General features: G+C 38.7%; 1 protein-coding gene and 1 long non-coding RNA gene across 3 annotated transcripts in view; one reads left to right on the top strand and one right to left on the bottom strand.

The window, feature by feature from the left end:
* Positions 1-8,896: 8,896 nt before the first annotated feature.
* Positions 8,897-9,725, bottom strand: LOC148396529 (uncharacterized). The gene is made up of 3 exons (XR_015858857.1): positions 9,636-9,725; positions 9,031-9,154; positions 8,897-8,961 (listed from the first exon to the last, which is right to left on the bottom strand). It is a non-coding gene; the product is annotated as an uncharacterized LOC148396529 (long non-coding RNA).
* An 8,590-nt stretch (positions 9,726-18,315) lies between these two features.
* The window catches only part of LOC148396530 (leucine-rich repeat-containing protein 4C-like), a 39,652-nt gene continuing 30,672 nt past the window's right edge, over positions 18,316-27,295 (top strand). Inside the window, exons 1-2 of one of the 2 annotated variants that reach the window (XM_088379612.1) lie at positions 18,316-18,651; positions 19,040-19,453. The gene's annotated coding sequence lies outside the window, so the exon portion shown is untranslated. Of the gene's footprint in view, positions 19,454-27,295 lie in introns of both variants that reach the window. The other variant, XM_088379613.1, reaches the window with a different exon arrangement.

Below are 27,295 nucleotides of genomic sequence, written 5' to 3' on the forward strand. Positions count from 1 at the left end.
ACATCTGATTTGGGTAAAAATTGGCCCGACCCGGGAAGTTGGTTCAATTTGACCCATCGAATTGGGTTGCTCAAGTTGGGTCAATTTGATCCAATTTACTAAGTGGGTCCACTTTTTAAGCCAGCATTTTTAATGGTGTACAAAATGTATCTGCATCCAGATATTTTGTGTGCAACCACTTGACAAAATAAAATTGTGTAAATTCAATACATTTTCCTACGGTGTACATCTGTTAAACTGGGCAACAAGAAATCATGAATTAACATCATATTTGGATGTAGTGCAAACAAGCATTAGAAATAACTTAAAACTGGAAAACACACTTTTTATTTTTATTGCAGTATACCCTCTGTCCAGTTGAATTGAATTTGAATGCCTGAGGTGTTGACACAAGCCTCATAATATGCTTGTTTGTTTGTACTATCTGATCAAAGAGAGATGAGTCAGCATGAGTCTGAGAAAATCTTTGAAAGGCTGGCCCCACTTTACTGGTTGCAATGTTCAACTCATTTCCCTTTCTGCTCATTGCTTTCTCTGGCCCACACACTGTCGATGCCAGCATTTGTATTTCTGTTGTATCTTTTTTCATCGAGGATAAATTATTAGGCTAAAATTTTGAACGTCTGTGAAATGCTCACCAAGATAATGTACAGTAATTTATAATGTGTTGTAGTTTGAAGGCCAGCATTAGCGCTCACAAATGTGGGTTTCCTGCTGGGGATTGTTTATTGTCTTGTCAACACTTCCCATCTTGTACTTGTTCAGCAAGACTAACCACAGTTCTGCTGTTTCTACAATGACTGTGCATACAGCTGACAAATGACTTTTTCCCCATCGGACTTCTTGTGACATTTTGTACTGGGTAATATTACTCGCAGGAAATTTCCTCTACAGTCTCAGCTATTTAACCAGCCCTTTTGGCCCTTACTTTCTTTTTCACTTCGTCACATCACAGTACTGATTGGAGACTAGTGTTTATGTTAAATTTCAAATGACTGAAGCATTTCACTTTGTACTGAACAAAATGTGCATGCAGTGGGAATAACAATAAAACATGTGTTCAAACAAAACTCACTCTTTGTCACATGAATTGTCATTAGTGAGGCTATGCAGTCGCAAGTTCGATCTCTCCATCCATTTCCTATACTGCTTGTCCTGTTCAGGGTTGCAGGAAGCTGGAGCCTATTCCAGATGACTTCAGGCAAAAGGCAGACAAGACTATATCTTGGATTAGTTGCCTGTCAGTCACAACTAGAATAAAAACAGACAAGAAATCACACTCGCCTTCACACTTCACACTACAGATATATGCATAGATTTTGTACTGTACCTCTGCAAAATTATCATCTGAAAATATCAATTTTTGTTTTTTTAAACTTTACTAATATATATATACATATATATTTTTTTAACGCAGACTTTGGGGTCTAAAATTTGGGAATCGCGTTAACCCCAAAAGTCCATTGTACAGTAAAGTTTTGCTTTTTTTAGAAATGCATGTTTTTCAGCAGCCGAAGAGTCCTTTGTTACATTAATTTAGGCCAGGCATGCTGTTGGGCAGCCAAAGGGGTCTGCTTGCTTCGGACACATCGAAGTCTGTTAACATTTTATCAAAAGAGAAGAAAAAGGCAGATGTCAATATCTGGCAGGCTGAATATGTTATTTTGATGACTTGTGAATTGGATGGAAGAGAGAATAAAACAGACACTTATTCTACGACTGTGTCCAGCCATGCCCTTTGACTTGTGACTGTGTGGATGAGGTGCTTCTGCGAACTTCCCCCTTTCTGAAACAAAAACAATCTTAGCTATCAGTAACAGTTGTATTATATTCTGTATTCATGATTCTATCCATTCTGTGGTGAGTAAAACATGTTTTTTCAAGACTTCATTGCTTCCAACCTATCCACCCATCCATAGAATTGTATCAGCTCCAGCTGTCTCACTCCTGTACACTTCTCTACACAGACACTCCGACAGGCCCCTTCAGCATTAATTACTTTGGTCATTAATCAGACCTGCACATAGCTGTTTTATCCCCCCCTAATTCAGTTTTCTGGAATGGGGCAACAATGTTAACTGGATTTGATTGGACACTGGTATGATGCAGCACACGGAACCGTCTTAAGGTAATGAGTGGTAGTCACGACGTTCTTTTAGCTAAGAACTTTTGGATTTTTCACAGCACTAAAATGAATGTCCTCACCGCAATAAAATGAATGTACTTGCAATAATTTTATGGAGGATTCAAGGAAACAATAGATGGTTAAGGGTAATTCTTAAAGTGAACCCAAACCCAACATGTCTAAACTGTTATTTTAAAATATATATATTTATATTCTTTACTATCTGTTGATATGATTAAATCTACAAAGTGTTTACAGAAAGAATAAAAATGAAACATTGCCTCTGCATTTGTCTACATGCTTATAGACGCAGACATTTTTAGGTTTTTCACTGGTGCAAGAGTGCAACTTTGCAAAAATGCATTCACCAATTCTGTCTTATAATCTAACTTTATTTACAAATAAAACATACAGTGCTACTAAATATTTTGCATCTAATGCAACATACATGTTATTGCTGTGAGGCAGAATCCTCGCATCTCCAAAATCACTACTTTTCAGAAATGAAAAAAATGCCCACTTGCTTGAGTCACCACACGTGGTTCAATTTGGCATTCTACCCTAAACGATTGCCATCATACACATTGCAGACTACCATTGTCACAACACCATCCCAAAATCATGTTAAATCACTATTTTAAAACACAACACAATTGCTCATTTATTATGCTGATTGATTAAAATGGTGAAATACGGCACATGCTGTGTACGTCAGTCGAAGCTCACACCGGCTTGACGTCTTCCTCCTTAACAGTTGTTTTCGTCTTGGCGCTGTGAGTGATATAACATGAAACGATGAACTGAATAGGCTCTCTCATTAGCGGAAATCCATCTGCAGCACTTACCTTTGTGGCTGACAGGGTTTCTCAATTCATTGTTAACAAAACTAATGTACTCAGACTTTCTAATGTATGTAACTCTTTTTACTTCTTATTGTCTTAAAAAAAAAACACAACCAGACAGAAGAGATGGGGTATTAAAACACTTCTCAGGAAGTGGAGACTCAATTGTTTACTATTTTTAACATTTTAAATTGGTTAGTAATGCAGAAAAATAACAGATGGTGTGGGGACAGACCAATAGTGCAGCACCTGCAAAAGCAATCACTCTCTGCAATCTGTTAGCATAAACAGTTCGAGGACGTCACTGTGGCACCAGACAATGCTTTTCTTTCAATCTGCAGCTTCCACCCAACATGCTGCCACCCTTAGGTTGATTAGGTATTTTTGTTTAATTGTTATTCCAAAAATGCAACATTAATTAGAAAACCATGCTTTTGACTGGGTCCAGCACATACGATGTATTTATGATTTGAGAATTATAATTGATTTCCTCTTTAAATTCCTTTGAAAGGTTTCATCTGAAGTGTTTTTATATTGAAGCTCTGAAATCGACAGCAAATATCTATCTCAGCTACCAAACAAAACTTTAACTCCCTCTGGCCACTTCCAATGCAGTAGTTTCATCTTATTTTGTCTGTTTGTCAGATTAGAATTTACATTGCCGTAGTATGTCTTTTTTCTGTTCAAGTTCATCTTGTGTAAAAGCCCTTCAGCCAGTTACATTTTACCGCAGTGGACCAAATCCATTTGATGAATTAGGACTAAACAAAAACATCCAGTGGGTTGGAAAGAAGAACTCACCAACCTTTGCGAACGTTTGATACGGGTATTGAAACCACTGTGCTTTATCAATTTATTAATTTCTGCTTTTGTTATGTATATACATGTTTTGAACAAAAATATATAGGAATAACTGTCACAGTGTCGCAATTATGGGGAGGCACCCCCAAAATGAGTTATTTTAATCCTCAAATGTGTACTCAAACAAACAGTTATAGACAGGGTACTATAGGCAATGGTCATCCAAATATGGGCGCAGTCCGAGGCTTATCTGCGGCCTTCAGTTACTAAAAAGACTGCAGCAGTTGGAATTTGGGCAATAAATGTCACAATGCACAATGAGTAATTTAATGATCAGTAAAGACCCGCCCAAGAGCAGTGAGTCAAAGCAGATGAAAAATAAGATATCACGATTGTCATGCAAAACATAACCACTTAACCTCGTAAATAAGATGGATCTTTGTTCCAACTCATTGTTCTGGACACTAATTGTATATCTGGCTGACCTTGACAGTTTAGACTGGGATCAGATGAGTTCCCCACAAGAGTAAAAGATTCATAGTGGACCAGATGCCTGTCTCGCTCCCGGAAGAGAGTGATGCAATTTGGATGTCACAAACCTCAAAGATCAGAACATGCAGTGAACAGGAAATAACAGAACACTGAGAAATACTGGTCAGGTAACAGCATTGTAGCATTTGGTGATATGTGATTTGATAACAGCATTATAATCCATTACGGCGCTTGATCTGGGTACTAAGTGCACTGATGTTGAGGTGAAAAGGATGAGGGACCTGAATGGCTTCGAGCTTGTTAAAAGGTACAAGATTAAAGCAGCTTGGTACATGCAAAATGATGCTCTTATTGAGACAGTCATTGAAATAAAAAGCTATGATGATGTGGGAATGGATGATACCTAAATGCATTACAAAATGGATGACAGCAAACCAACAAATTGAGCAAAGCATTTGGTAGTGCGCATGCTCCAGTAACAACTGTTGTGACAACTTAAGATCCCAAAAAATACTTCAGTAATACCACAGTTGAGCGACACCCATTGCAATGTGTGTATACATGGTGGTAGTTTTAAAGCTGTGATACCTCACTGTTTACAAATATCTAGGTGTGGGGCCATCAGGTCTACTTCTCTAACTCACACAGACAAAAATATACAATGAGAGTGCAGAGGTTGTCCATTAGGCAAAATAGGCAGAGACTAAGGGGGCTGCGGATTCTCAGGGTGGGCTAAAAATTCACCATCAAAATGCTGTAAATATATTCAAACAAATTATTACAAATGAGTTTTAATTTAATGTCAAAACGAAAGACAAATAAGTTGAAATCTATGTCAACAATTTAATAAGCGAAGGGACATTAAATGAATTAATTTGAAATTAGTTAGACACAGCACTGTGCTGATTCTGTGTGTGTGTATGTGTGTGTCTGGGTGTGTGCGTGTGTGTGTGCGTGCGTGTGCGTGTGTTTGTGTGTATACAAAAATAACCTGTTTGTTCTGATTGTTTTCTGTCCTGTCTATTTTGTCACTTTGAAGGATTGGTCATGTTTCATCCAAATCTGCAATTGCAAATAAGCGCTCATTACAATTACAGTAGCCTCATCTCACTGTAATGAAATACACAAAATGCTTTACTTTTCGCTTTACCTAGCACTCTATTTTTCCATTTTCCTAGAAGTAATTATTAATCACCTCCACTCTACTGGCTCCTGTGAGTGACATCTTAATCCATATTACACATTATAGTGCTTCACATCAGGCATGGGACATGAGTGTGACAATGAAGCAGATTACTTTAGGGAAAATCTATTGTTTAAATAAATTGCAGCAGCTCAAATGAGTTTTGTCCGGTTTTCATTGGGTCAAATATTGAATTGTTTAACTAGACGAAAACAACCCAAATGTCACGACAAACACAACAGCAATACATCACACCCCCACACCTCAAGGAGAGACATTGTGTTCACCATTCGGGGGTCAACATTTCCACGAGTATGCAGACATGTGTTTTGTTATAGTTTAGATTTTACTGAAGACACAGCTTGATTTTTTTTAGAAATACATTTGGCGCGTAATAACACATTTTTCTGATAATTAATAAATAGCTATAACATTCTTTTTTTTGTAAAGAAAACAGGGACAGGGACAGATGTGAACAAAATAATGAGAAAAAAAGGATAGTACACCAACCTGAGAACCGCTGACAATTTAATACAAACATTTACAATCTTTACATTGAATTAAAATTTGTTCCATGAAATTATTCATTGAATTTCTCTTCCTTCAACATCCAGTGCATAGATGTGGATGTTAGATTTTTTTTTTTGTCTATTCAGATTTTAATCTGTACGAGCACACAAATCCAATTTATCTGTCCAGTGCTTTCTGAATGAGTCGTGCTGGCAGACATGACTTAAACTATCATACCAACAGAGTTCAAATTCGAAACGGTTATTCTTGACTTCTGTTGCATGATGCTGCCAGTGTGTGTGACACGTCGTCCACTGCTGTCAACATGTCTTTTTGGTTTGTTTGTTTGTTTCTGTCATTTTTATGAACAAACTCAACAGGAGGCAAAAGTACAATTGCCAAATGCTGCTGGATATTGGTTTCTCGGACAAGATTTCTGTTGAGTTTAACCATGATGGCTATATGAACCCCTTCCACTCGCTCCTGTCAAACATCCCAGCAATCTTCGCTGTGCACCAGTCCGGGCCCCTTGAAGAAAGTATCACAGATTCCAGAGTAAACACACAAGCCTGCTGCTAAGGCTGAAGATCAGGTTGAAAGGTGTCATTAAATCTCTTACGAAGCAAATGGAAGCATTTTGTGTAATGGGCCATGGTGTCCTGATTCTTTTGCCAAATAACATACAATTAGCAAACACAGTTTTGGTTCGAGTCACCATGACATGCTGTATCAATTTTTGTTTACTGCACGAATGTGCCCTGACAGACTTACTAAATATTTTGTAAGCCAAATTTAAGAGATCAAATTGCAAATGGAAAAAAACATCAATAATGGAAATCTTTTTAGCATCTCTGGTGAGAAAATAAGATGGCCCTACAGCTTCTGCTGTTAACATCACCAGCGACTGTGACTGAAAAAGAACATCATTGTACCTCATGTGATGATGTATTCAATATTTCTATGCTTGTAAGTCAAAATAGAAATAAACACTTGTAAGTTTCAAAGCTGAGGAGCTCCTACAGGCAACATTGAGTGTGTCATTATGTTTGGGTTAACTTGATTTTGAGTTTTAATTATATGTTTTATTATGTTAATATTCAGTATATTAACTACTTTATATAAAGTTTAATAACCTTATTTTTTCAATAGAGACTGCACAGTATGCCAGAGTGTAAACTTGACCTGGAAGAGACAGCGATGAATGACACTACAACAGGAGCCTCCTGTGACAGATCGATGGCAGAATGTGACTTTTGTCAGTGTAGGCGTACTGAAATCAACCGCCAGTTGGAAGAGAACTGAACCCTGAAGTGTGAGCTTGAGCAGAGGAAAACGGATGAGTTCTTGAAGTATGACCCTGTTAAAATGAAATACTACATTGGATATCTACGTATATGTGTGTGTGTGTGTGTGCGTGTGCGTGTGTATACAGTCATAACAGATTTTTTTTGGGGACAATTTAAAACCCTGGTCAGCCATCCATGACAATCATTGCCTGCCGTGTTTACTCGTCTCCTTGCATCATATTGTTGTTGTCATGCTCGTGCCATTTTGTCCCTGGTGGCCAGAAACATGTTTGTTGTGGCCGCCGGAAACAGAATGTAAACAGCATTGGACCGTCGGATGAGTGGGGCATTCATTTGGCAGTGACAATATAAGTGATGGCAACTATTTAGCCCTGTGCAGTAAATTAAGAAGAAGAAAAGTGGGTTTTAATAGATTTAGTTGATATCCATATTCAGCCCTCTGACATTCAACTAATACAGTATATGCAGACTGGTTTCATTTTTTTCTTCTTCAAAACTTGTTTTTCTTTTATTCTCAACCATTCTCGCGTTCAACATCTAATTTTAGTAACATATTTGAACTTTTCAATCAATCAAAGGACAAAAAGCTAACTTATTTTAAATGTTAATGGCATTTTATTGCGATGAGGGGAGGGAGAGTTCATTGTTTCCAAAGAACTTTTTGGAATGACTTTTTGGAAGTAAAATGAAATTCATATTTTAATGCACAAGCAACATTCAATGCCAGTTTGAAATGTTTACTTAGTTTGAGTTTGAATTAAACATATCTAAAATCCTGGCAGGCACAATTTGCTCTTTGCAGAGATTAAATGTATCTTCATAATTCATGGTTTCTATTCTGTCATCTTGCCATAATGTGTTGATATACTCAACTTTTGAAGAGGTAAAAACACAGGATATTTCAACTGTAGGATAAACCTTTGCCATTAAAACAAAACAACCTCTGAACACTTTTTGATCCATGGAGCGTTACACATACAAATGTGATAAATACTATATACACAAACCACCAAAGTGTAGATCAGAGCCATCAAAATGATGCCCTTGGGGTGGAAATGCTTCCCCTGATGTACCCCCACCAGGGACTAACTTAAAGCTTGCAGCTTTTCATCCATTCATGAAAAGGTAACTGTTGGCGTGGAGCCTGCAAGCATCAAAGTAACATTGTTTTGATTTGTCTTCAGTTTGATATGTTTGAACATTTACTTAAATGTCTGTTGAGACATGTAAACCAATTATTGTGATTGTTTCAAAAACTGCAATTTTCACATTTTTGACTGCATGTAAACATGGTCAATGGTAGTGTTGATTGGAATGACACTAATGTGTGCCAAGCATAAAAACGTGTCCCGGTGTGTGCCGAGCATAAAAACGTGTACTGTGGAATGCTTGTTACGAGTCACAAAAAATAGAAGTTCACCAAATGATGAAAAATAACTAACAAAAAATTACCAAGTTTTTAAATACCATATTGTGATGGTATTAAAGTTGCATAATTATGAGCCATACAGGGATTCTTTTCAGTTATATGCAACAAACAATGAAGACACTTTTTCCACAGGACTACAACCCAATGACTTTGATTACTCATTCTCAGTGGAATTATGTCACATGTCCTTTATTCACTCTTTTTGTGTGCAGACAGAACAGATGGTATTTGGGAGTAACGTGTTCTCATTAGGGGTTTCAAAATCTGAATATCTGAAAGGGAAAATGAGAAAAAGGAGGAAGCAGGGTAAAATTTATTTTGGCATGGATCTGCTCTCTGACCTTCTGTCCAGTTTGCTTGTTGATGGGCAGCAACAAAGATAGAGCAGTGGGAAATTCTGACTGTTGCCAAAGAAGAATGCTCCTGGAATGATCTGAAGTCACTGTCTTGTGGCTTTCATCTTTTCTGACAAAAAACAAACGTCAACGCTACCCATTTGGGTATGCAGTTTATGTAAATTCATAATAATGACATCTGCCTTTCATGCTTCAAAGTAACGGGCAACTCCAATTGTGGAATGTATTCTTTTACTGCATTTCTCTGGGAGTTGACTGCCAAGATGTCTCTTATTGTCTTAAAAACTTTTGACCTCGCGGAGGAAGCGTTTTTAGTGTCAGTCAAAGAGATTCACTTGAACAGTATGGAGCACCACATCAGGACCTTTTCTGTCATTGCAAATGCCTATTGAACTTTATATTAAACTTTAGTCAGCCAGTAAAGGCAATGTAACTGATACTATTAGACTTTAATTTAGGCATAATGGGCATGTCAAAAATCATTGCCACAAGCTTAAGTCAAACCTTTATCGCACTAAAAATGCTGAACATAAATCATGCCTGCAGACAACAACCATAATAATATTAATAATAATAATAATAGTAGTTACAGTAATTTCCAGACTATAAGTCGCTCCGGAGTACAAGTCACACCAGCCATAAAATGTGTGTAAACCTTTGCGCTAGCAATTCGATGAATTTCCATGACCAATTTAAAAGCGTTAGATAATAAGAAGTCGGACTGTTTCATCTTTATGACTGCTTTATTACAGTGTAAAGGATAGCTAGCATCATGTTTGATTTGGAAAGGGGGATGTTCGCCCCTCATCCACACAGTCACTCACAAATCAAAGAGCGTGGCCGGACACAGTCATAGAATAAGTGGCTGCTTTGTTCTCTCTTCCATCCAATTCACAAAGCATCAAAATGAATTACTCAGTCCGCCTGATATTGTCATCTGCGTTTTGCTTCTCCTTTGATAAAATGTCAATAGACTTCGATGTGTGTGGAGCAAACGAACCCCTTCGGCTGCCCAACAACATTTCTGACCTAAATTAACGTTAACAAAGGACAGAGGTGTCTAAAAACTTGACTTTCTTAAATAAAATACAAAACTTTCTCCACAATGTGCTTTTGGGGTTCACACGATTCCCAAATTCTGGACCCCAAAGACCACATAAAATCGAGATTTAGGTGTGTTATGCTTTTTGTTTTTGATTAGTGTTGGGGGAATAACATACATGGCGACAAGGAAATATGATGACTTTCTTGATTTGACTCAAAAATTACAGATCAGAAGACTGAGTTCTCAGTTGGCAACAGCTAAATATTTACTTAATTATCAGAAGCGCCAACATCAAAATTAACAAATCGGCTTGCTTTGTAGATTTGTCACCAAAGCAAGCCTTTAATCAAACCAAATTTCCCGAGTGCGTAAACGCCTAATCTTAATCACATGTTTTGTTTGGATGATACACATACATTTGGATATAATGATTTGGCTGTATAAAGAACAATTTATTTTATCTGGAATGTGTGAGGATAATGGAGTATACACACAGAAATATATTGCACCTACAAAGGAAGGACAGTGCCCAGATTCAAACCTCCAACCTTGGAACTGTGTGGGTATGCTAATTATTTCACTTCTGTAACACCTTCAACACAGTGATAAACAAATGTATATCTAATGACACGTGACACAAGTCATGAACAAATCTGGAAACAAGCATAAGAACTGCTACATTCCAGGAAAACACCCTAATGGATGGATGGATGGATGGATGGAAGGATGGATGGATGGATGGATGGATGGATGGATGGATGGATGGATGGATGGATGGATGGATGGATGGATGGATGGATGGATGGATGGATGGATGGATGAATGGATGGATGGATGGATGGATGGATGGATGGATGGATGGATGGATGGATGGATGGATGGATGGATGGATGGATGGATGGACGGACGGATGGATGACCTCTGGTCATAAAAATAAGTGCAGAAACAAACAATGTGTTTATATTGTTGGTCAATGTAACAAAAAGCGTTTTGACAGGAAACAATCTTCTGCTGGCGTACACAAGATGTATGCTCAAATGTGACGTTAAATTCTAACGTTTGAAAATCACCCACCTCTGTTACGCAGTTGAGCATTTGACATTGCTCACTGAGCAATCCACAACTGCCCTTTGAACATGGTGGCAGCATTTCAAACTCTGTAGTCACCAAGCCAACATCGCCAAAGAGAAAAAGCATTTAAAAGCTCCATTGGTTGGTTCATTATATTGTTGGTTTAAAGTATTCATATAATATGTATTATTACTTTAAGATCAAGGGATGTTTGAGAATAATTGTCAATAATTGTCCATTTTTGCACATGTTGAATGCAGCCACCTTAATGTTGTACAGAGGCCGAGATCCACTGGAATCAAATTCCTTGTTTGGCATGCTCAATCTTGGCAAATAAAAGATGGATGGATGGATGGATGGATGGATGGATGGATGAATGGATGGATGGATGGATGGATGGATGGATGGATGGATGGATGGATGGATGGATGGATGGATGGATGGATGGATGGATGGATGGATGGATGGATGGATGGATGGATGGATGGATTACTTAAACCAATGTCCTAAAGTAATGGAAAACTCATGAGAATCATCTGTAACAGTCATCTTTATGTACTAATCGTTTTAGATAGGACTGCTGATATTGTGGAGCTTTTTTTTATCTTAGATGATTTAGGCTCTTTTGTTCAGCTCTCAAAAGCCCCCCACTTTCACTCATGACTGAGATAAGTGATTTCACAGGTTTGCTGAGGCACAGGCAGATTTAAAAAAAAAAAAAAAAAAAATCTGTGAAAAACGCCCCTACAAAACCTGTTTGGTTGACTTAAATTTTGTAGGCATAATAATTTTGATGTTAAAGCGCTTAAGTACATACCTTTTTTTCTGAAACGTGTTGGTTTACTGTGCAAGCCTTTTTTCTAATCAATAAATTGCTCTCTAAACTTTTAATGTAATCTTAATATCGGAATGGTAAATGGTTCAAATGACAATGTTTCATATTTGATACGTAGATATATTTTAATATGGGTAGACTATATTTCCATGTAAACATGGTGAATGATTGCATGAACATATACTCCGAATTTGTTGTGGAAAAAAAGACTTCTTTTTGGGAAAGTGCGACAGGTATCAAACTAAAAATAACTGCAAAAACAATAACAAGAAAAAAAAACAATGAAGTTAATTAGTTCAAACATTAATCTTTTCTTTGTACTGAATTCAAATGAATGTATGAAAAATATTTGAAAACCATTGCATTCAGTTTTTATCCAGGATGTTGTACACAACTTTCAGACTTTTTTGAATTTGGGGTTTGTTTGTATCTCCCACCCCTAGTACTTTAGAAGAGCAATGGCTTTCTGACAATGAGACAAAGCCCTTTATTTAGCAATTGGAAGAAACATCTAAGCAAATGGGGAAAAAGAAAAAAAAATAGGGACGGCATAGTGGTCGACTGGTGTGCAGGCCCGCCTCACGGTGCAGAGGTTGCGTGCTCTATTTTAGCTCTGGCCTTCTTGTGCACAGTATGCATGTTTTCTCAGTGCGTGGGTTTCCTGCGGGCACTCCGGTTTCCTCCCACATGCATGGTAAGCCTATTGACCCCTCCAAATTGCCTGTAGATGTGAGTGTGAATGTTTGTTTTTCTATGTGTGCCCTGCGATTCGCTGACGACCAGTTCAGGGTGTCCCCTGCGTACTGCCCAAACTCATCTGGGACTGAACCAGCACGCCCGCAACCCTAGTGAGAAAAAGTGGTTCAGAAAATGGATGATAACAATAAAGCCAGTATATACAAAACAAAAGAGTGTAGATTTGTAAGATAAATTGCATTTCAGCATTTCCTTTACTGACATTGGGGGACAAAATATAACTCCAAAGGTTCCTGTACAAGTTGACCTAGTAAGAAGAAAAGTGGTTTGTGAATGTACAAAAACTGTGCTGTAGTGTGCAGGTACATTTGCTGTTTTAAAAAGGTCTCTGAAAAGTCACCGTTCAATGTATCAGACATCATGAAATTAATTAAAAAAAATGTCTCAGGGTCCATGACACCAAGAGCCATGATGTTTATGATGAAATAGCAGGCAAGACCTTTGTCTCTTAATGGTGTGTGTGTGTGTGTTTCTGTATGTGTGTGTGTGTGTGTGTGTACTCCTTGCCAAAGGCTTCCTAACACATACCATTTGAACACATGACTTTATTAATCTACAGATATTACTTTGTTGTATATTCTTTTTATATTAATTTGCATATATGTATGTCTCGTGGCATGTTGTATGGTATATATTAATCTCCTTCTTTGTTATTGTATGAAAAAGAAATACAACCCTAGAAGTTCACCGTATGGGAAAATTGCATATCACACCCATATACCGCAATCAGACTGCCTCACAATATATTTTAAAATGTACCTCTCAGTTAGAAAAATCATAATAGAAACATTTATTTAAAAAAAAAAAAGATCACAACATATTTTTGTCCTTTTAAATATTTAACAAGCTTAAAAAGCAAAAGGAGAGAACCCTGGACAATTGGGGCTCTGATGGAATACATGGCCAGAACAGGGAAAAGGCCCGCAGCAATGTTTCTTCAACTCCTGCACCTTGCTATACTTTAATTTTATTGGCTCTGAACTATGCATGGTAACAGCAGAGATGAGATGTTTTTTACTGTCCCAAACAACGTCATGAACAATGCATGATGTCCCAATAAACAACACACATTATTAATTTATTCATACTCTCTGTATAGAAGAACAGCTTCGGTGCTATAGTTCAGAAGTCATCCATCCATCCATCTAAAACTTATTCTTAATCAGATTGCAGATAAACTGGAGGCTATCCCAGCTGACAAGAGGTGGGGCACACCCTGGACTGAACGTCAGACAATCCCAGAGCACATATAAAGAAATGTCAATTTAATTTAGAGTCTTCAATGAACCTATCATGCATGTTATGCGAATGTAAGTGGAATCAAAAATACCTGGCGGAAAACCACTCATGCACAACGAGAACACACTGCACAGACGAAGGCCAGAACCCGGATTTGAACCCCCAACTTTAGGACTGTGAGTTGGCTGTATGCGTCGTTTTTCAACATGCTGCCTGTTCAGAAGTTCGATATAATTATAAATATAATAATTTAATAGGTGTCAGAGTTCAGATTGTGTACGATACAAAAACTTATACAAAAATAAAAACAGAAGTTATGGTTCATGAGGTAGACTGAGAAGCAGAGCCATGAATTTGACCTCATGTTCGCTCAGTTGGTGCATTTTAAGGCTTTTTTCTCTGAATAATGGCATTTAGCAAATCCAACCCTGAAATGCAGACATGCCGATTAAAGCGCAGCACAGAAAGGTTGAATGATTTTTTATTTATTTATTGTTCTTTTTCCTCAACCCAAAATTTAGCGGACTCAGAACAAAGCTCAGTGGTCTTTCACGAAGTTAGTGGAATTCCTCAATAATAAACTGCCATGGGTCTTCTACCCCAAGGTTAAGTGAAAATAATATTTTAGGAATATTGTCTGAATCTAATGCTAATGTTATGCAAACCTTTCTGAGGTTGGCACAGCAAGCTTAACTGTAGAACTCACTGTTTCAACTGTTTCATATATTGTTTTCCACTATCTTACAAATGACTGGAATAGTAAATAAATGGACCAGTCTTTTCTAGAAGAGTGTTGCTGCTAACTACAATTGTCCTTTGACATGATCAGTAATCGCGGTTCACTGGTTTTGCATTTCCTTGTGTCAATTTGAATTCGCTAATGTCAAATGCACAGCACGCATTTTTGCTGCCAGCTTCAGTCTGACATTTCTTTTCTTTCAAGAATCTAATATTTCCTTAGGAAGTGCAAATATTTAATAGATATATACATACAGTACATACAGCACAATCATCTCAAAATGTCTGTTCAGATTGATGCAATATATGGCGTGTGTGCTTCATCATGAGAGAATATAATTTCAGGACGTTGTTGTAGTGATGTTGGTTGCAACTCTGTGATGGCAATTAACACTGGGTTTATGCAAGCAGAGATCTCAAAAAGGTTACTCAAGCTAGCGGTCAGGACACCACTCGCTACGAAGGTCTACTTCAAAATAACAGCTTACTAAGGCTCTTGAAATTAGCCTATGCATTGGTGGTGTGTTACATTGTGATTATATTTGAAGCTCCCTTCTTCTTTGACATGTCTAAATGACAGGGGCTCATGTGAAGTCCAGTTACACCTCGAAAAGTCCTGGTATTCTTGAGGCTAAAATTGAAAAGTGCCGTTATGCTCTGTGCCGCTGCCTACTGGCACACTTTAATCACTGGCAAACAACACTGTGAGGAAAACTAGATCAGACTCCAACAATTTGAAAATAATAATTTTTTTATGTTGAAGAATTTGGTAATTAAAGGCAAATTGATTGCTTAAAAAAAATCATGTAAAAAGACTGGAACATCATATGCATTTTGTTCAAACATTCTTCCTTCTGGCAATGTGTTTTTCTTTATTTTAGCTATAACACCATTTTGGCAGAGTAAACAGGCAATTTAGAGTAGCTTGAGTTGAGTGGGATACACACAGTATTGCTTCTGCTTGAAAACCACGTGGCATACCCAACACGATTATTACATTATCTAATTCCATCCCAACACATGTATTATTCAGGCTCTGACAACATAATACTCAGAGGAAAAGGAAGAGATCTGCATGAGTTGAGACATTTCTGAAAGCCACAGTGATGCGTTTTTTTCATTCTGTCAAAACATCACAATTTCCGTGATGTCAACATCTAATTTTTGCAGAGCATATATATATATATATATATATATATATATATATATATATATATACGTATATAAAATATATGTTATTTAAAAGTTGGATGCAGCCTTGTGTTCGAAATCACATTGTTAAAGACATTTCTTTGTTGTGTGTGCTGAGAGTATAACTGATAATCTATGCTGAAGTATGACCTTAAATAAGGGTCTTGCACTTACCACTTCAGAAATAAATTCCCCCAAGAGACTTCTATGTCTCGTACAAGGTCACGGGGCTTACAGTACTTTACAGTCCTCTAAGGGCGTAAACATCAGCAGAAAGTTGTGTCATACAAGCTGAGGACCTCTTTATTAACATATTTTATTTGCAAATGTATTTGTGAATTGGCTGATTAACACAGATTAGATGCACTTAAACTGTGATTAAACTGATTGATTTGTGCAATGATAATTGAGGATCCCGAAGCATCACTTTAAACACGTAAGTGTTTCCACCAGTGAAGATACTGTGGTCTCAAAAGCCACATAAACAAAGATGAAGGGTGGTGTTCACATGAATGGCTCCCATGTTGCTAATAACACCAAAGTCAGGAAAATTGGTCACCAGAAATCCGCATCTTATGATTAAAATGGCTTACTTTAACCGGGACCCCACTCTGCATTGGAGCCAAGGGTAGAATCAAATCCAAGTCAGTTATTGTTGTGTCACATAAAATATTATCCGGTGGCCATTAGTGGCTTCCTGAAGTTGAACCGACGTTCTCTCTGAGGAAAACGGCTTTCATTTGTTGCCATGTGTCACAAGAGAGAAGTGAATGGCAAAAATGTCATAATTTGGAAAATAAACATTTAAAGCTAATTAGCTGCATCCTTAAAATTGCTGGGTTAAAAATTCGGTTGTTTTAGCAAAAAAAATGTGTGGGGGGGTAAGTTTGTACAAAAATATATATATTTTTTTTTTAAGCAAAACAACCCTGGAAGTTGTTCCTGAGTCTGCCCAATGTTTAACCAAAACTGCATTCTTTTTGACTTAGCAGTTTTAAGTGTGGCTAATTTAGGATTCACATCTACTTGACTTACTATGTGAAGGGGCACCCACTTCTGGGTAACGTTCACGTTCCGTTGGAACATAGTGTTTCCGTTCCTCTCTTTGTTAATAAAGAAATACTAATAGCTATACATAAAATATAAGGATGAAAATGAAGAAGGTAAATGCAAAAACAAAAAAATACACAATTTATTTTGGAGACACACACTAGACAAAGGAGCGTGTTTCCAAAAACGGAAACCCCTATCTTAGTGTGCTGAAACAGACCAAAGGACGGCTTAAGGTTAGTCGGCACTTGACCCAGATAGGGACAAATAGACGGGCAGACAAAAAACATTTCTGTCCTCCCCAGTCTGTCCTTTTGAGCGTTCTCTACCCTCATTTTTTGTCCACAAACTGGTCATTCGTCCTGGATGGACTTCTTCATCCCTTGGACGGAATGCTCACCTCTGCTAATATTATGTGCCTTGTACTGCCATAGAGTAAAGTGATGAGGGCTACAGTCACATACCAGGATACAATAACAAACACCAGCCCCCCCTCCAGCCCCATAACAATGTAATTGTCTTTTATTGCTTTTTATTTGGTATTGAGCATTTTGCGAATGATGGGCCATCTGCCACCGGGAACAATCCATTAAGGATTGGGGCAGGTCCAAGATTTTTCAAAAACATTTTTCAGTCTTTATTTACATGAATGACGTGTGTTCCGAATTGGGGGAGATCAGCAGCATGGGTTTAATTTGAGTTTTTTTTGTGTTTGTTTGTTTGTTTGTTTGTTTGTTTGTTTGTTTGTTTGTTTGTTTGTTTGTTTGTTTGTTTGTTTGTTTGTTTGTTTGTTTGTCCATTGTACCTGTATTGAGAGTCATACTATTTATTAGTTAATGTTGATGCCTTATAGTCAATGTATTCGGATGTAATGAGTCAAGTGGAGTCACCATAATACAGGAAAATCACAGCCATGTTTAGATCAAGGTCCCTGAGCGAAATGGATGTTGTAGAAAACCCCATTAGTTTTTGACAGTGCTTTGTATCTGTTGCTCTGTGTCCCGAGGCATTTCCAAATTTAAATATGCAGTATTAATCTGAGATCTCCGCAAGTAAAACGTATTATGTCCTTTGCACAAAGAGCCCCGGGCACAAGCTCACTGCGAGTGGATTCGGTAGGTGGCAGTCGTGTCCTTTTTGCCAGACACATTAGCGGTCCAATCTGCCATACTTACAGCAAACCTCTTTTCTCCCTTGCTGTCTCCGACCCTGGTGCACCCCCCCCCCCCCCCCCCTAAAAAATATATATTTTTGACACAGCATCAAACCTAACAATAAATACAATTTTGCAGAAAATGCTTCAAAACTAAGTATGCCTCTTGCGGAGCTGCGCAAGTTAAAGTGAGCAACACGTCTACTGAGAAGAGAAACATCTTGCTTCTCCGCTCCTGATTCAGCAGCAGTGACTGAGGGAGTACTTTGTCAGTGGGAGGTAACCCACATAACTGCTTATCAATTCTACGCCTGTCCACTGTGCTGCACCGTCCGGAACACGCTCTGAGATGCTGCTCCACATCACGGTTTCATGCAAGCCTCCATGCTCGGACTGCAAACCGGATCTTGTGGCACAAGCCCGAAGCGATTGCAGCCAAGGGTGGAGGAGAAGGACGGATAGAGGGACACTTGAATGAGAAGCTCTCAGTTTCATCCCTCCCCGCGTGTGGATCGCCTGAGTGGATAGGTGAGACTTGATTTTGAGAGATTTACGCACGCGTGGCGCAGAAGTGAAGGGGTGACTCGATCGGGTTCAGTCTGCACATATCAATGCACAGAGGGGAGAAGAGTATTTAATATTTCAGAGCAACAAAAATTCACACGGAATGTTAGAGGCTGTAAAATGTGGAGACTTTTTTGCGCATCCACAAATCTTGAGAGGACAAGACAAACTCTAAAGCTACACTGAGCTGTGCAATCAAATCTATTGAAATTCGGTGGGATATCGACGGCTAAAAGTAAAAGAGCCTTAGTGAGAATTGACATTTACAAATAGTAGGAGGATATTTTTAAAATATGCCATCTATGGACGCTGATCTGCGTTGAATGGGGTTTTCTTTCTTTCTTTTTTTCAGGATTCATCATTCTGGAAGGTGAACCACCTCTCACATGGGGAGCTTTATCCATATCAGATCTTGTGCATTTATCGAACTGAAGAATAACAAGTGTGCAACTCAGGAGAAGCGCGGGGCATTAATGAGTCGAGCAGTTGCAGCAATGGCACTTGTGGGTCCTTCAACGCAAAGAGCGTCGTGGAAAAAGGCAATATTGGATATATCACCAAAATTTTGAGAGTTTTTTCCACATCTGGACTGATGGATGGAATGTTTGTTGCTCTAAGAGTGCTGCTAAATAGCCTCGGATTGTACAACCTCGCCTGAGAATTGCGGACTTTTTTTTCCCCATTAATGCAGTTTTTTGTGCTTTGACCAAAAGGCGGATCGATCTCGTAAAACCTCATCCAGCAGGATCGCTGTCTACATGAACAAGTAAGCTTGATTGTGTGCGTGTGTGTGCATGCGTGCGTATGCGTGCGTGCGCGCGTGTGTGTGTGTGCCAGCGTGTGGGCGCGCGTGTGTGCGCGTGTTATTAGTGTGCATTTGCCTACGTCCCTCTGCCTGTCTCATGTCTCACTATACATCGGCAAATTCTATTAGACATGTCACAGTTGTTAACAGTGTAAAGGAAATGTTAGCGCCTAAACATCAGACTTTTGCAACAAGGCGTTCTTTATGGTCTGAGACGATATGTGATCAATCTTTAGGAGAGCACTGATTTGACAGATGCGAAAAGCTGCACCGCGCTCCTATAAGTCTTGCTGCTTTTCATTCCGCTCCCGAGAGCTTTAGACTCAAGCTCACGTGGGGTGCAGGAAAAAAAAAAACGTGGTTTTTGCTTTATGGAGAAGTATACAACATTAAGAATCATAGGCACCACCATGGAATTGTTCACTGCACCACGTTGTACACCCCCTGAATGCAAAGTAGGCAACAGCTATTTATTCATCACGCAACCAATCTGCACCAAGACAAATTCATTAGAGTGTGTAATATAGCGGTGTTTTTGTGACTTAGAAATACAATTTGAAACACAATTTTGTTTGTATTTCAAGAGAGGCAGCGCTGTTATCACATGACTGGTTGCCTTAATCGTCAGACATCGCCTGTCATGTCGTATTCTCCTGGCATGGCCTGGATCTACACAGAAGGCACTTGTTCTTTGCTTCCATGGCTCGGTCCTTGTGGCGGAGCTGTCCCATTTTGAGGTGCTGAAATAGAAAGCGGTCTTTCGTTTCTCACAGCAGCATACATTATATGGCGGTATGTTTTAAGATGCATGCCTTCATTGGTCAGTTGTTGCTTCTGAATCTTATTTCACCAGTTCAATCTATCAAACGCGGCTGTGCATTTGGCAGAGTGGGGCCCTAAATGTGTAATTAGATAAGTTTACCATGGAAGATTTTATTTAAATTCGTCTTTTGGGTGTAATATATTACTTGTTTGATTGTACATGCACTACTACTCACTTCTACCCCCACCCCCCAGGTGATTCTGAGTATGTCTGTCATTATCAGTAAACCATCCACCATTGCCGGTGGTAAATACATAAATGGGGATAGCTGTCACATTTCACATAAAGAATGAATCTCGTTCACTGTGTGAGAAATATAGAGAGTATCTGTCACCCGCTCAAAGAAAAACTTTGGGTGATGGGATAATATCACTTTGATATGTATTAGAATGGTGATTTTGCTGTTTTTAAGCAATGAGGTCACCACCGTAATTCCTCCCCACACACTCACAAGTTTGCAGTTAGTAAAGTGTGGCAGGATGATTCCTTGTGGTTCAAAGACAGATGATTCATTTTTCCAAATTGTAGGGCAACATACAAAATGGACGTCCTTTATTGTCAATGAAAACATATTAACTACTTTAAAAAGTACAGGTAATCCTGGTATTTTATTATTAGTTTAGTGGTATGTTAGCCCTCCATAGTAGTTGAGCAGTTCGGAGACCAAAAGTGTTTTCCTGCTGTTCACACCAAGACAGTGTTCCTCAGGCATATGTTTTGAGTCCTATTTATCTAGTTGTTGGTGTCTGATTCATCTATTGAAAATTGTTCCAGTCAGGAAATTAATGAAGTTGCAAATAAGGAGCATAGTGACGAAAATCCGGGGTCATGACATACTCTACTGTATACACATGTTCGCTCTTGTCATTTATTTCCCACTTTAGCCTGTGGCCCGGTTCAAATCGAGGCCAGCACTTTGGGTCATATAATGAAATGATCATTTCTCAAATCGGATTAATCTCTACAAAGCCCATCTTCGAACACCATTAACATTCATTCCTTTCACTGATAAGGACTTGTTTCTATAATAGAGCTACTGCTATATTTCCAATATTCTATATTCATGAACTGTCTCAAGAGGGTTCATTTAATAACAATAGTGCGATGGCATAGATATGTTTTCTGTTCCCCATCTCTTTTTCTTGAGGACAAGCGGATCAATTTGTCAGGGTTGAATGCTGGGAGGAGCTGGAAGCTCCAATGCATGCCGTAGAAAAAATGAATAAGGTGTGGACATGGACAGGATAACAGGATAGGTTGAAAATGCAAGTGCTTTAAACTGATGACAGGGCTGGACAAATGGATCAATACATGTCCAGCATGTGCCTTAGGAGTTTATTACTATACTATGTTTCACATTCCAAACCATAAAATAAATTTGCAGTAACAACATGATTGGCACATTCAGTTTCTGAAGTCTTTTTTTTTTTTTGTAAACTCATATTTGTAAGGCTGTGTGGTTTTCCTAATATTTCTAAAAGTGCAAACAAATCATTCACCAAACTTAGGTTTAGAGTCTAAACCTACTTAAGACCGCGATTAGACAACTTATGGACCCTTTTTTGAGTTTGTAAAAAACGTGGTGTCATTTTGGGGGGCATGACAAACATCTAGCACGCTCACTTGAAAACACAGGTTGGCATATTTCAACGGAGTATTTACTAAGGAGTCGACGCAAAAACTGTCAATTGAGTGAATAAGCGAATAAACTCATTCCTCACTATTGTAAATGTTAAAGTATAACAATTTGAGTGATTACGTCATATGTTGACAAGTGACAGACGACGAGGATGTATCACGGACTTCACAAAATCAAAATTAGTGTGCTTATAGTTTTTAACAAGTGGAGGTGGACAATAGAAGGAATGTGCATATGAATTTTGGTTGGGATCGCTTGTAATTTTCAAACATTTACTGACACTAAAGTTGTTACAGCTCATAGTCAGACAGTCAAGCAGACACTGCTCCCACTTGCTCCTATACCTTGTCAAGGCAGAATTAGCTTCCGACGTCTAAACGGTCAAGATTAGCAGAACGATTCCAGCTTCTTACCAGCTAAACATGGGGCTCTGTCGCAACCTTAAATCTCTGAGCCCACCGCCGACTGCGTAAGCCTGCCACCGCCGGTGAGGCATCCAGGAAAACCTCCCGACCGCGTCGCCCAATCAGCCACGCAGCGAAGATGCTCCCTGCCCTCTCCGTTGCGGCTGCCTCCCCTCCATCCAGCTGGAGCAGGAGATGCAGCGGTGTGCGTCGTGCTACCCCGGTCAGACGGCCCATGTGCATCAGTTACAGAAAACTAACTACGAGACTAGCACTCACCTATGAAGCCAATCATGCAGATAAAACCCATTTTATTATTTCATACTATTCATGTTGCGTCATGTGTAAGAGGCAGCTGATGTGATTGTGATAAAAGCTCACCTAAATGGATGACAGCTGCACTTCATTGAAAAGAGTCTTGTAGTCAGACTTGTAAATGTTGTTGATCAGTTTGTCACCATAAAACCACAAAGACACTCACATCTGAATTTAGCAGTGTATCAAGAAATGTTTTTACATTGGAATGAAAAAAAGAAGTTACGTCACTGAGCAAGATACTGAACTTGCTCCAGAAGCTGCATCATCAATGTGATTTCTGTGTAAAGCACTTTGTGGGCCTTAACAAATGGAAAAGCTCTAGACACGTGAAAGACCATTTACCACTGCATAATTAAAATCTCCAGCAACCAGAAGAAAGCAAGAGACTTCTCCAACCTGACACAGATGGACACGATCGGTATCTGCATTCGCCCCACTCATTAGTCATCCTCTCCAGCGTGTCTGTCGGAATGTCGTGTCCGAGGGAAGAACAGCTGAGCAGAGAGACAGCGGCAGAACATTCCACAAATCGATGGATTAATCAATTGGTGTTCCAGCTCACCCAATCCATCTTTGACAATAATCTGGTCGACATCATAAAAGTGCTATTCTGTCATTATAGAGGCCAGGGATCACTTATTCTTTTGTAGTCTTACCTCCTCCTCTCGGACGACACTCATCATGAGAGCATGAGTGGATTAATTGGAATATACTGCAGAAGTGTTTTAACTCAGTAGCCTTAAGAATAAGAAGCTTGCTTGTGTCTTTTGCTTTTTTGACACAATGTACATATCTTTGCGTATTTGCATCATTGAAGGCAAAATGGAAATTTTAAAATCAAACAAACAACCAGAAAACAAATTTTGTTCGCTTTTTTCATTAATTCAGTCAAGGGCAGTGACCAAAATATGGATGTATCATTTTTTACTATTCATCTCTTTGTTTGAATCAAATAAATTTGTACCTTCCCCTCCAATGCCAGTTTCTCTCTCTTGGCACAGCAGGAATGTCATACAAGGCTAAAATGGAATGGCACCACCCGAGATAGGACTAATGTGGTGACTCTGATAATGCATTTGCATGAGTTCACCATGAATGCTCAAACACTCCCCCAAACACACACGTGAAGAGATGTGTATACAAATGCTCTGTGCAGGAGGCATTTTCTCTGCCTTTGGGGCCTTTGGGCGTTTCGTGTTTAAAGTGCTACTGGCTCAGGTCCACATTATTTCCTGCTGCTTATTTGGTGGTTGAATTGCAAGTGAAATGGTCAAGAGCTAGTTTGTGGTGCTTCCCATTATTTCCCAGTTATATTCAAGTAAGACATTTACATCCCTAAAAGAAGAAAAGCAAGCAAACAGAGTGGGAGGGGAAGTCCCAAAAGCTGTCTCTATGCCCCTGTCATCTACAATATAATTTACAGACAGGTGGAATTTGGATGAACAAATTTAAACTGCTTTTGTATTTGCACTATATTAGAGCGATGAGTAGTGTATGCCAACATATTCCCAGATGCTCTTCAAAATGAACGTTGTCAGCGGACACCAGCAATGGGCATCAATCGTTTGCTTTTACTTATTTCCAAATATTCATTCTGCATATTACATTTAATTTTATTCCACTTTCCAGGAGTAGGATTGAGGGTAATTGAATCCCAAGATTCATATAAGGATCTATTTTCGTGACCAGTGCAAGTGTGATAAATCTGTGCGGTGTCAATCTAGGCAAAAGCAGGCTAAACTATGTATTTGAAATTTTGGAAAGTGCTGCAGTTTAAAATGTCAATTTGTTGCCATTGTCGGTCTGAACGCTGTTGACTTGACTTGCTACTAATAGAAGCATTTTCAAATTCTACTGGTATTTTTGAATGTCCATGAACACAGCTACAGATAGATAATGTGTGGATTGATGAATGGATAATGAATGGATACTGTTGGTAGATGGGTAAGGTCAACATCTCCAAGTATTGTATTATATTACCACATACTCATTACTAAACAAGAACTGATGATGTAAGTACATGATCATCAAAATTAATTTGCTGGATTTAATGTTTTGCCACAGGGCTTGTGCATGTGAAAGCTGAAATACTGTTTGCTCTCCATAAGTGTTGGCTTCTGCATCCTCATGGGTGTAGCTTGAATTAAAGTCGAAGATCTGAACCTTAATCTAAACAAATTAATGTATACGTTATTAAAAAGCGCACTTTGGGTTTTTAAGAAAATTAAAGGCTTTTATGTGCACCTTATGGTGCGGAAAGTACGGTACACGTTTATCTGCATGTTTATCTGCGCATTTGTCAGTGTCTTGATGGCTTTTGCTCAATACCCACTCACCATGTTAGTCTATGACCCTAATGCGTCACTCATCCTGGCACCTGCATGTAGGCAAGGCTGCCCTACAAAGATAGTTTTGATCTGACATGGATCGACTTTCACGTGATTTAATTCAAGTTGTCTCTATGGTGGCAGTCTGTTCTCACCACTCAGGTCAAGGCCCTGTGTCAGAAGCTATCAGTTTGCCGCAAGACTAAATGTGAGGGAGCGAGTAAAGAAATACGCCTGAGTGTAACACTAGTCGCCTGGACATATTAGAGCATTTTGCTCCATATTTGTAGACAGTCTTGATTTTTGTGTTGATGCAAGCCTTGTTCATCGTGTTTGGGAATTTGGCGAATGGCTTTGTGCCATGCTGAGCATCACGGTGGACCAAGGGAGCTTTCTTTGACACACCAATGGTGCACCTGACAATTTAAAAACTAGACTAAGCATTACACCATTTACAGGTAATCTGTCAGCAGTGCAACAAGAATTAATGCTCAACAAACCTTTGCCCTTCTTTCCAAACTTGCAGCTGTGTGTCAGAGGATGCTCTTTGTCATGAATGAAAGGGCTGCATTTGATTAATTGTGCTGCAAGTAGTCAAGCGAAAGAACAGAGATGTAGGCAATCATGTTTGATGACAATAGTGTGCGCGTGTGTGTGAGAATGTGGATGTGTGTGTTTGTGTGTGAGCGTTTGTGTGTTGGTGTGTGTGTGCGTGCATGTGCCCCATGGCTCTATGCAGTCTGTGGCAGACTCTTCAGCATTTAGCTGCAACCTGTCTGTCATTCAAAAAAAAATGGAGCATACTACTCAAACGTATTTTGTTTTGCTGAATACATTACCAAGATGTGAACTTTTATCATACAGATATTTTAATTTGTTTATCCAAATAAAACGCATGACTGTTAATGTGTTTTATAGCATATTAGTGATTTTTTTTTACAAAGGATATGTAAAACAGTAAATCTCGGAAGGCACTTTTCAACTTTAACTTTGACTGAAAATTCATTACAACAAACAACACAATCAAATGAGGAATGAACACACAATTAAAAATTAACATCAATATGAGTTCATTTTACTTTGTCAAATGAGCTATTCCTTTGGTGACCTGGATTCTTCATCAAAACAAATGTTCTGCCAGAAAAGCAAAGAAATAATATAAATAATAGAAGTAATAGAAATAATAACAAATTCTAAATTCCACTGTCAGATTTTATTTTCTGCTTGTTTGTACTTGTACTTCTACAATGCAAGATTGGTGCTCAGCAGCATTTTCACATTTGTAATGCTGCCTGTATATAATAAGCTCTTCCAACCATTGTGAAAGTGACACATGCACTGTTTGTATTTTTCAATGTGTGTGTATTTAGAAATTCAGTCTGACAGCCCAAGTCTACTCTGACAGATTGAGTCTTCTGATAGATATTTCTATTTCTTTGAATTTACCAATATTTTGTTGTCACTTCCGTTTAAATTCCCCGCCCGCTCACAACCCTTGTATTCCTTCTACCTTGTCCTGCTTGATGCTCTGGTGCCCCATGTCCCAAGTCAGAGCAGTGAGAGCACGCTCTGGTCACTACCAAAGTGTGGCACCCTTAATAACCAAACGGCTCATTGCATCTTTGAATATCTGAACAGTTTGAATATAGTAGAGTGTGCTAAGCATGCCTTTCCAAACACATCCTTGGTATCTATACTTTATGATCATACTCAATATCTGATTGATACACGAGAGTATTACTGTAGAGATACCGTGCAGAAGCAATACTTCTATCACAACAGCCTATTGTACTCTATAACCAATTTCTCCTGTGTAATTTATTTATGATGATTGCAGGTTCAGGCAAAAAAATAAATACTGATTTCCTGCCAATAATTTCATATTGACGCTGAGAACAAGATGAAAATACTATGGGGGTTTTTAATGAACTGGGCTCGGTGCACTGACTCATCTGATTCATCCATCCGATGCATAAACAGCATGAAAGAAAGCACCTTTCCCTCTGCACGGGATTGGCGTGACTTTATCTATTTATTTTATTTATGTTGATGTCTATCACTCACCCTTTAGATTTATTCCTGATGATCCATGTGGCGCCCATCATTGTGTCCCATTCGAGAAACTGGGCTTGCTGTCAACCTACATTTTGTTTATTGTCACTGTGTGCCTAAAACATTCTCCAGACAACAGTACTAGATAACTTTACATCATCCTTCAATTGAGAGAAGGCTCTCTGGGTAAATCTGAACCTGCTTGTTGTCTATATAAATGTAAAAGAGGTTCAAGTGACC

Source organism: Syngnathus floridae, chromosome 6 (assembly GCF_059516105.1).
Source record: "Syngnathus floridae isolate MCC-2025c chromosome 6, RoL_Sflo_1.0, whole genome shotgun sequence".
In the NCBI taxonomy this organism is placed as follows: domain Eukaryota; kingdom Metazoa; phylum Chordata; class Actinopteri; order Syngnathiformes; family Syngnathidae; genus Syngnathus; species Syngnathus floridae.